General features: G+C 38.0%; 1 protein-coding gene across 1 annotated transcript in view; it reads left to right on the forward strand.

Moving 5' to 3' along the window:
• Window positions 1-2,765: 2,765 nt before the first annotated feature.
• Window positions 2,766-11,540, forward strand: part of spop (speckle type BTB/POZ protein) — a 111,207-nt gene continuing 102,432 nt past the window's right edge. The window contains exon 1 of the mRNA XM_050068954.1: window positions 2,766-2,829. The gene's annotated coding sequence lies outside the window, so the exon portion shown is untranslated. The remainder of the gene's footprint in view (window positions 2,830-11,540) is intronic.

The raw sequence follows: 11,540 nt of genomic DNA on the forward strand, positions 1-11,540 counted from the left end.
ATCCGTATCCTGTTTGTATCTAAATCTTTGCCTGTGGTGAAATGTAACTAGTACATTTACTCAGGGGTGTAGCACCAAATTCTTGGCCCTATGTTTAAGCAGTCTCTGTAGAGACTTAGAGCAAATCCTAGTGGACTAAATCCTTTTGCGTCTTTAAGGGGTAACACAAAATTTAGTCTTTCAACCGAACTCTTCAGACATTATTAATCTAGTTACAGCACTAATAAATTACAAATAAAAAACTGCAAATAAAACCAATCTTTATATTCCAGGCTTTTCGAAATCCACCCTCCTGTTGGGGCCTTGTGTAATCAGTCCCACTTTCCCCAACTATGACCCCTGCATTTACTCTTAACTTGAGTGACTAGTTGACTCTTAACTTTTGGGATACTTGTACTTTACCTGAGTTAAATTATTTCCGCTACTTCACACTTCTACTCCACTACATTTCAGATGAAAAGTCTGTATGTATAATACTTTTACATTCAATTCTTTGAATACGAATAAATTAAATACAGATAAATACGGATTTGACTACTTATTCCACCACTGCTCTCTGGTCTATTTCTTACTGTAATACTAAATTTCCCCCCTGAGGGTCAATAAAGTTTCACCTTAATTCACTTTTTTTTTTTTTCTTTATAAAGATTATTTTTGTGGGCTTTTTGCCTTTAATGACAGGACAGTTAGTGAAGGGGGGAGACTGAGAAAGTGTGGGGACTGACATGCAGCAGGGGGCCATGAGCTGGGTTTGAGCCTATGGCTGCTGCAGCGAGGCGATGCCTCTGTATATGGGGTGCTGGCACTATCCACTACGCTACCGACACCCCCCACCTTAATTCACTTTATTAAGTAATGACTAAACTTAAAATTAAATTAAACTAAGCACCATTTGTGCAACACTGATATAAAGGGTTAAATGCAGTGATGGACAAAGTATTCAGATCCTAAAGTAAAGTAAATATAATAATACCACACCATGAAAATATTCCACTACAGGTAAAAGTTCCACATTCAATACCTAATTGAAGTAAAAGTATGTACCAGCAGAATGTACTTAAATATTTGCTGTGCAATAAAATGTTATCTGTCAGTGTTTTATGGTATGGTAATGGTAATTCTGGATCACTCTTAGCTGTAGAGGTTTAAGGTTGTGCTAATTTAAGTCCTTTCACTGTTTGATTGTGTAATCTACAGCAATGCATCATATTCTTTTAGATCATTATATGTTTGTAGTGAACCATGTATCTCTGAAAATACAACTTTTTAAGGTGTCACAAAAACAACCCTGTTTTCAGCTTTGTGATGATGATGAAATCTGAAAAGTAACTAACGCTGTCGGACAAATGTAGTGGAAAAAAAGTACCATATTTACCTCTAACATGTGGTACAGTAAAGGTATAAAGCAGCAGAAAATGTGAATACCCAAATACAAGTACATTGAATTTGTTTTTAAGTACAGTACACAAGTAACTGTGCTCGTTCACATTCCACCACTGGCCGACACTGGTACTGGGTGTCATATGTGTTCAATTTGTGCTGGCTCTACCATGTTCCCTTTAAGATGAAGTTAATCAATATGGTATCCATGTAGGCTTAAAACATCTTTTTGTGGGGTGTCGGTGGCTTAGTGGTAGAGCAGGCGCCCCATGTACAAGGCTGTTGCCGCAGGGGCCCGGGTTCGAATCCAGCCTGTGGCCCTTTGCTGCATGTCATCCCCCTCTCTCTCCCCCCTTCATGCTTACCTGTCCTGTCCATTAAAGGCAAAATGCCCAAAAAAATATTTAAAAAAAACAACAACATCTTTTTGTATGTTCTTTTCCCCCCTAAAAAACTTAATTGGTCTATGCAAACAGAGGAACATACACACCTCAAGAGTGGTAGTATAAAGCAACAACAGTAAAAAAATAAAAGAAAGAAAAATTAAAAAATTACCTAATAGAAAATATGAGTAACAAAGAAATTGCTCTAACTCTTACCAGAACAGAGGTTTTTTTTTGTTATTCTTAGGGATGGATTAAAATGTAATTAGGAATAAGATTATTAATAATCTTATTCTGCAACATAACTACAGCTGTCAAATATATGTGATGGAGTGAAAGTAAAGTACAAGTACCCCAAATTTGTACTTGAGTACACTACTTGAGAAAATGTACTTAGTTACTTTGCACCATTTCCACCAATAAATAATGAATAACATGTGCCATAAAATGTTAAATGACAGTCAAAGTGATAAATATATTTATTTTCCAGTATTTATTTGTGCGAACTGATGTGTTAATGTGTAATCTGTAAATATAAAACATCCTCCTCAAATGCAAAGAAAGATTTGTGAACCCCCAAACTATTTTGCAAATATAAAATGCAGCTAAACAAACAAACAAACAAACAAAAAAAAACACTACAACTTTCGACCAGATATTTGTGAAGCCACTCTTTAAATTATTAATTTCAGTTCTACACTTGCAGATTTGCATTTTATAAACATTGATTCTTCTTTTTTAAGTTCTGGATTTTGTTTGTGTATTTACAGATCTGTTATATGTTTGTTGCGAAATCTTTTTTTTTTAATATATATATCTATATGTATATTTGTGGAAGGTGTTTTATATTAACAGACTGCACATTAGCACAGGGACTGTCGGTCTGTTCACATGAAAAATACTGAGACAAATATATCTTCATGAACACCCAGTGTTCAAAACCAAAACAATCTCAGCATGGCCAGCCGCTGGTGGTGCGCCTGCTTACGTCACAGACTAACCCGGAAGTGCAGTGACAGCTCCTGTCAAAAATCCTTTATCCTTTTCGTAGAACAGCGAAACAAAGGTGAGTTTTTAAGCAACACAATTGTCTCTTCTTACACTTATCGCTTGTATGTAACGCTGTCTTCCCCGCATAACCAGAGTTTGGGCTTGTTTAATGCTGCGAGCACTTTTACAGCGCTAAATGTTAGCCGCCAGCTGGCTAATGATAGCAGGTTAGAGACGGCTCGTGTTTCTTATTTGTGATGTCGAGATTGTGCTGAAGACTTTTCCGGTGCGTTTTGTCCTTTGCTGTGTCAAACTGAGGTCTGTTGGTCGTATGTGTGTGTCAAAGAAGAAATTACTCGTGTGAAAATGATGACAGACACATGCAAAATAATGAGCCCAGTATAAGGGAACATGTCTGCATCAGCCTAAGTATCCGGACAAATAGTGATCCCCGGTCTGTTGCATCTCCATGCGCAGTGCAGGACAGCTGCAGGTTGCACCGTGATGCTGTACAAACCAGCGGAGCACAGGAGTCCAACAGAAAGGCGACTGCAATGCAGGATAAGCAGTGGTGGAATGTAACTATGTACATTTACTCTCCACTGAGGTACTTGTACTTTGCTTGAGTATTTCCATTTTATGCTGCTTTATCCTTTCACTCAACTATACTTTGAAGGTAAATATAGTACTTTTCACTCCACTGCATTTATTTTGACAGCTGTAGTTACTTTGCAGATTATGATGATTAATACACGCTATTATCAACTAATAAAATATTATGTATTTGCATGGAGTGAGCCTCCCTGCAGTACAAAAAGTAGTTACAATCAGTGCCGCCCTTATCAGCTGCAACATTAGTGATGCCTACACATTCATGCATCAATAATAATAGTAGAATAATAGTAAAATATAAAACAAATTGTAAAGTAATACCATGAAGTAATAATTAAAAATAGTAAAATATATAGTATTCTGAAATGGGTCATCCTGCATAATCAGAACCTCACTTTTGAAAATCTACTTTAAGTATATTTAAATGCTCATACTTTTGTACTTTTACTTAACTAAAGTTTTAAATGCAGGACTTATACTTGCAGCACAGTAGTCAAAATAAAAGTGCTTTCTAGCCAAAGGGAAAATGAGTTCTGTATTTTTGATTAAGCAGCTGTGACCATTAAAATCCACAGAATCAACTTAATTTAATCACTCTTTTGTTAAACATGAAACGTACTTACTACCAGTGGTTGCAAGTAGTAGTAGTTCCAGTAGTAGTAGTAGTAGTAGTACTCAGATCTTAGGTATAAGTAGCAACACTAGCCTACACTGTAGAAATACTTGGTTACAACTAAAAGTCCAGCATTCAAAATCTTATTCGACTAAAGGTACATAATTTTTAGTGTCAAAAAATACTTGCAGTACGAAAAGTAAAAGTACTCAATGTGCAAAATGTCCCTTTTCAGGATAATGCATGTTATATCACTGGATTATAATTAGTGTAAAATTAGTGCATTAATATATAAGCATCACTATTGTTGCAGCATACTGTTGTGTTGCTTTAATTCATCAAAAAAAATCCATCATAATTTATTATTTGATGTATAATTTGTATTAATAATGTGAATCTTCAATGTAGCTAGAAATTAATGTTGTTAAATAACTGTAGTGGAGTAAAAAAGTACAATATTTGCACCCAAACTGTAGTGGAGTAGCAGTATGAAGTAGCAGAAAATGGAAATGCTCAAGTAAAGTACATGTATTTTAAAATTGTCCTCAAGTACAGTACTTGAGTAAATGTATTTAGTCACACCCATCGCTGCAAACTGCTATGGTTATGAAAAGCAAAACACCACTTTTCACAAAACAAATTAACAAGGATGCACCAGTCCAATCTTTTCTCCCTTGTTACAGTGTACCAATCCAATAAAAGTGCTGTCTTTCACCCAAAATTTTAAATCTGTATGCTTCCCTGTGATTGCCAATATTTCTGTGTAAAATACCATAATGCCAGGGGATGTTGTGGCAATAAAAACTGAGTTGACAGTCCGTTAAGATTAAATGAATGAATGCAACTAATTCTGTAAACACTGAATATTAAAATGGCACTAATAAAGAGACTGGCTTATCAGGGCGATGCATGCCTACAGATTGAAAGCATTCAGAACAAATGAACGAATCAGAGGCCAAATAAATTTTAAAAACTTATCTACACAATAGAGGCAAGTTACAAGACTAAAAATGTCTTAAACTAGAAAAATAGATCATAAACAAATGAGTTAATTTTTGATTGGTGGCATAAGCTACAAGTGAAAGTCCTGCTGTCTATTTTGTATGAGTCTAAGTGCATGCTAAAAATTCAGTTGGTTTGTCCCACAGTGTTTTCTGCTCAGCTGTGCTGGAATTGTATGCATGTGCAGGAAGGCGTGTGGGAGTTCAGAAACGCTCTGAATGGGAGTCTTGTTTGATTCACAGCAGTCTATGGGTGAAAGTATTTGAATCACAAAGATAACTCATCGGCTGGCTTTGGATTCTTTTCATTTTCCTGCTCTTCTTATACAGATTCTTTACATAGCTGGTGGTATGGAGGGATTCTTGACATGGCCATGACTTATGGGTGTGAAAGTTAGTGAAAAGTTTTATTAAGCTGTAGCTCAATCAGCATATATAAAATACAGTCCTTCCTTCTCAGGCCATCACTCAGTCATGTAAGTCACAGTTGTCGACAGTCCAGATTCCCTGAACTCAGCACAAAAAAAGGTCTGATGTCAGCATGAAGACATATTGACTAGAGCGATAATCGACCATAAATAGTGTAACATTGTACAAAATGGGCGATGATATATAGAGGCAACACTTTGTAAGTTGGCTGACCTTGTACATTTTCAAGTTAAATTTTAAAATTACTACAGTACAGAAGAAATACAATAGGCCTTAATTACCTAAGGGGTTTCAACATGATATAGAGAGAAATCCATGTGTAATTAATATTATGAACAAGGACTGCCATTTTGCTTTACTACTTTCAGGGCCCTCCCACATGCACAGTACATGCTGGCTCACTGATGAACTTAAAGCTAAAGTTGGTAACTTTTATGAAAATATCTTTGTGTCATATGAGCTGAAACTGTCACTATACTCTCATACCACGCGCATTTGCTTATCTACAATATTGAAAAAACAACAACAACCAGACATTGAATCTCCCCTTAATCTTAGTTATTTTCTAAGGGGAGACTTTTTACACATACTGCCATTAACAAAATGGTTTCAGGAATCAATAGGTAGTAAAATGTTTGTTTAACCATCAATTACACTTCCAGTTTCATTCTTTTAAGGGTCATTCTCACTGATAATCATGTAAGTTCTGTAATACCATGATAATGTGGAAACGTGATATTTTCTGACACGGTTATCATACCGTGAAAAAATCACACCTGAATCATCATACCATATTCTGAAAGAAGTACATGAGACAGATAGATGGTGAAAAAAACTCATGTCCCTCTTCCTCTTCCTACTGCTTCTGGTATTCGCTAAAGTCTACTTTGGCGCATCAAACAAACTCCAGACTTTTATCTGGAATGCCGCTGTTCGTGTATGCTGTAGGTCAAAAAGACAGTCGAGTTATTTTAATAACAACGTAGGGTGCTAGTATGTGTGGAATACTATGCTAGTGACATATGTCACGTGATATTACATTAGGTAACAAGCATACTTAATCAAAGCCAAACCACTGTGTTTTTCTGAACCTAACCACGTACCTTTGCTGCTGAAACTTAAAAACAATGTTTTTTTTACTTGGGTTGTATGTATATTTGAAATGAAACTGTATGCTTTAGTGAGGAGAAACTCTAAGTTCCCCGTGAAAATGGAAGTTTATTTTGAAAAGACACAATGCGTGTAACAATCGTAAATTGTCGCACCATCCCTGAGCGTCCAAATATGACGAAGGAAGGGTATCTAGCGTGTCGTATTTTGACCAAGTGTCGGTATTTTATGAGCTGGGAGTGAGAATGAGTTGTCTGAAAACATGAGGTGAGAAAAAGGCAATGGTTGACAGTGTGACCGCAGTTCATTAGCAGTGATTGACATGATTGACAGCTGCGTTAGATACTCTTTGGCTCTGATTGTTTTTTTTCATTCACATACAATAAGGCAATTAGAGGTGCTAAAAGGCAGGCAGAGGAGTATGATCTTCCTCATAGATAATCTGTTTCATTTAGTGCTGTGTGAATATAGTTACAGTTTTAGCAAATATGGCAAAAGGTTTTTTTTAATAGATGTTACCAACTACAGCTTTGAATAAAGCAGAGCCATCATATTGAATACCCTTGTGCTTTTCCTGCTGCGGCAAAGGCCCACACAGAACAATACAAAAACAATGAAATGCACATAAAGATTTGTGATAGTTATATATGCAGATAATATTCACTATACAGTTTGTCATAAACGTGCCTTTGATTATTGAATAAGAAATTATGCTTATGCCTCTCTGTATTCTTCCCAAATAGATTTGTTTTTAATTATTCTTGTTTATTTTTCTTTTTAAAATTCAAAGTAGCATGTTGCTGATAGTCAGAGTCATTTCATTGTGCGAGCAGCCTGGACTGAGCTGCACACCAGTTGTTCTTTTTTTTTTTTTTTTTTTTTTTTTATCTGTGCAAGGGAATGTTTTTCTGAGGCCATCTCACAGCCATAAAAAACTTAATTTAGTCGCAGCTTGTCAAGCATTGCATTTTAATAATTGTTACCACAATTTATTGCCTCTTTTTGTTTCACTCTTGGGGTGTTTGGTTTATAAAGAACGAGTGACTTGGATTCACAATAGTTCAAAGGATTCTCAGTTTATGGACGACAACAAATACATGCTCAAACTGAAGGAAACACTGTGTGCTCCTTATGAAAATATCCAGTGGACATCTGGCAGTCGAGAGTTGCTGGCAAAAGTGCATTCCCAAGCTCTGATTGGTTGAATTAATAAGGACAAAATTATGTTTTTTGGTCGGGGCGAAACCTATTTGGGTGAAATAAATTCCGTATAAGAGGAACACAGATCCGCATGCTGTTAACAAGATCAGTTTGGAGGGGACAGGCCAGATGCTCAGTTTTGTATTGCCGAGCTGTACGCATCAAAAACAGTTATTAGACAGGTGGCCTTTCCTTAGACTTACACCTGGCAGCTGGCAGATAGTCACACTTTTTCTTTTGTTTATAGGAGTGTGTGTGGGGAGTGGAATGAGGCCACTTGTCTTGATTTAGAAGTGCTTTTCTCGCCCGGCTGCTTGTATTCTTTTTAAGCACTAGTCAAATTTAAACTCTCAGGCTGATGTGTGTCGAGCTCTCCCTCTAGTCGACTGTGTCCATTCAGCTTGCTGCTGTATATTAAACTATTCAACCACTCTGTCAGATGTTCTTTACACACAAGCGCCCAGCTGCCCAGAGCCTCCCCCCGCTCCTCTTCATACACTACAAGAAGCAGCCATTTGGTTTATTTACGGGAGGTGCTTCTGTAACTGCTGGGAATAGGCCAAGAGCCAATCGAAACACACGGTGGAGGCCAAGCTAATAGAATCTGACAGGAATGGAGTCATAGAGGCCGCTCAGGCATCGTAAAGCTGTCGCCGTTTAAGCCCCTAAATTTGTCGCTATTACCTGCTTGCTTCTCCCTTTACATGGCCAAAGAGTTGTGAGGAAAAGTGGAGCCAGATGCCGGTTTTGGAGCAAATGTTGTTACTCATCTTTTCGTGTATCAGCAACGTCAAATAGGTGTGGGTATGTTGGTGTGTACATACCAGTACTTGTACACAAGCTTATGTATTTTCCTGCAGAATGCATTGAGAGTGAAAGTAAAGATCAATATTGTACCATCTGCCATAGACATAACAGGTCAACATTGAGGGTTACTTTAAAGTCTGGTAGATTGATTCTACCTAACAAAATGTTTCTAAACTGCACCATTTCTGAGTTTGACTCAGCTGCACCCAGCTAGCCCTGTACTGCATTTGTTTACATGTATTCTTATTTGGCTGTGTGGTGTCGGGGAATTGCTTTGTTGATGGTGCTGCAGGCGAAGATGTCAAGATGTGTGAGTCTTTTCTAGGTTGTCACAGTGTAAAACACCACAGCAGTTAGTACATCAAACACCAGTCAGAGAGGGAAAAGTCATTGGAAATCGTTCCCCCGTCAGAAATCCATTGTAGGATCTCTAAGCGAATCGAGTTTTACTGAGTTTCCACCACTAATGAGCCTGATTAAGAGAATATACGTAAATTCCCCTCCAGTTGGGCTCATCGTCACCATGGCCGGTCTGGCTCCTGAGCTGTGTCGGTGGAACAGATCCAAAAAGTTTTGGCCGATGGCATCACAGCCTACAGCTTTGGCGTTTCTCTGTCTGGCTTTGTGAGGCACTTTTCACAAATGGGAACTGATGAATGTGGAAAAGAAATTTATTTGCATTATTTGTTTTAACCTGATTTCCACTTCAAAGGTCAAACCTCAAATTAGAGTATATCATATTTTAAATTATCATTCGATTGACATCCTACTGTTAGCTTAATCCTTATTTAATTGGTTTGAAAACATGAGTAGTTAAGCTCTTGACTTAAGCGCTGACACGTGTGATGTAAAATATGAGTTTTAAATGTAGCTAATGTGGGCTGAATGCATTCTGAGAGCAGAAAATACGGAGAAAAGTGATCTGCATTTTAGTACAGTGTGGTGAGAATTTTGAAAAGCACTGATTTTCTATCCTTTAATATTGCTTCCAAGATTCTTCCTGTGTGCAGACCTACTAAGACATAATTGATATAGGCAGAGGCCCACTCAAAAATGTCTCTGATTGGGCCTTTTATAGATGCAGCATGAGAAGAAGCTCATTTCTCACATTGCAGATCGCTTGTGAGGGAAGGCAACAAGTATTGAATTAGTTTGCATGAGAGGAGGGAAATTGAAATATGGATTGGGGTCGCAAATGCCTGCCAGTGCTATTGGCTGTTTCGGATATGGAGGATGAAATGTATTTTCTGTGTGTATGTGTGTGTCAGTGTGTGACTGATGCAGACAGTGCCGGCTTCGAATGGTTTTCCAGCGTTCCTATTTTCCAATAACAAGTTGGGAGCAGGAGTGACACAGATGAAGTGAATGTTTTAAGAGGAAAAGTAATCTTAAAGACAAGCCAAGCCATTCCTCACTCTAATACGCAGCCTCATCCTCTGCTTCTCCTACATCACTGCTTCTGTCTCACAGCCAGCTACGAGCCAGCTCTCTTGCCATCTGCCATTTAGATGTATTTAAATCATGCATGCCTGCCGAGTTTGGACCTGTGATTTGAACTGGTCAGGTCCCTGGTCTCTGCCAGGCTGCTCAGCACAACTCGTGACCCAGGAAAGCCATCTGAATATGAATTAATGACAACACAGTTGGTTAAAGTGTCACTGCCCGAAAGTCAGATCCAGTTCTGCTGATATTATCTGGCATTTAAAGCCGGGAAAATGGTGACCTACCCTAATGGTTTGATTAGCAGATCAAGCTCTGTCATGGTGGAAATATTGCCTGATTTGGCATTTGAGAAGGATATCTTTTTAGGTAAACCGTTGATGGCAGCAGGAACAGCGTATTTTAGCCAAAAGTGAAGACAGGCCTAGTCCGAGAAAGTGAAACTGCAGTGTGTCCAATACAGACATTGAGCCAGAAACTGGAGTTTAGATAGGGGATATCAGCAGCTGCTGTTGACAGTTGGTTAACCACAGAAAACATTTTTGACCGGTTATGCATGTCGGTCTTTGTCAATTTTGCTACTCTTCAGCTGACTGCATGTGCGCACCAATCGGGTCTGGTGGGAGCTAGCTAGTGGCGCTGCTCATTGGGCAATTACTGCTATACAACGGCCTTACTGCGGAAACATTGTAAGGGGGTTTTGCGGGTCAAAATGAAGCTGCTTATTTATTGGTGGAACGACATTACACACAGTAATTGCTGAATAAGTGATTCCACTAGCTAGATTCCACCTTCACTATTTTCTGATATTACTTTGAACAAATGATTGACTAATCAAGAGTAATCAGCAGATTATTTAGTAATGAAGAAAACTGTTATTTGCATCTCTAGATGATAATATCAAACTCTAAACTATAGAGTGCTCCAGGGATGACGTTTTTCTGTAGGCCGACGTGGAGGTTAGCATCATCCTGGTTCCCTTGTCCGAAAGCCTGTGGGATTTTTCTGTAGGATTTTGGATTATTGCAGAAAATAAGCTCTGTGGCAAACAAACATTTATGATACTTACTTATTTTGTTAAGCAAATAAAAAGCCAATGTTAGGCTGTAAACAAACTACACTATGGTTGCGTGACTTAACATCCCTACCACAATGAGGGTGTAAAGCCGTGTTCGGCGTGATGACCATCTGTAGTCTCATTTAGCCACTTGTTGGCAACAGCCTTTTTAAAGACACATACTGTAAAAGCTTCAACCTTTTACATCCTTACCTCATGTGCCTGATCGTTAAAAAAAAATGGATCTGATTTGGTGCAACTGACAAACTACAGAACAATGCAATTGCTCTGTTAACTTATTATAGGATAATTTACATTTTAGAGATTAAAGGGAAATTTCGGTTTATTTCAACCCGTCTCCTATCGTCCTAAATTTGTTTCAAGTGACTAGTGACATACAGATAATAGTTAGCATGTTAGCCGTTAGCCTAGATACAGCCGTAGCGTCAGACCTGTTAAAAAGTAAGTGAACGGGCATCTCTTCAAGTGCAAAGTTAGTCCACTAAACAAGCTTTTTT

Source organism: Epinephelus moara, chromosome 18 (genome assembly GCF_006386435.1).
Source record: "Epinephelus moara isolate mb chromosome 18, YSFRI_EMoa_1.0, whole genome shotgun sequence".
NCBI classification, from domain to species: Eukaryota; Metazoa; Chordata; class Actinopteri; order Perciformes; family Serranidae; genus Epinephelus; species Epinephelus moara.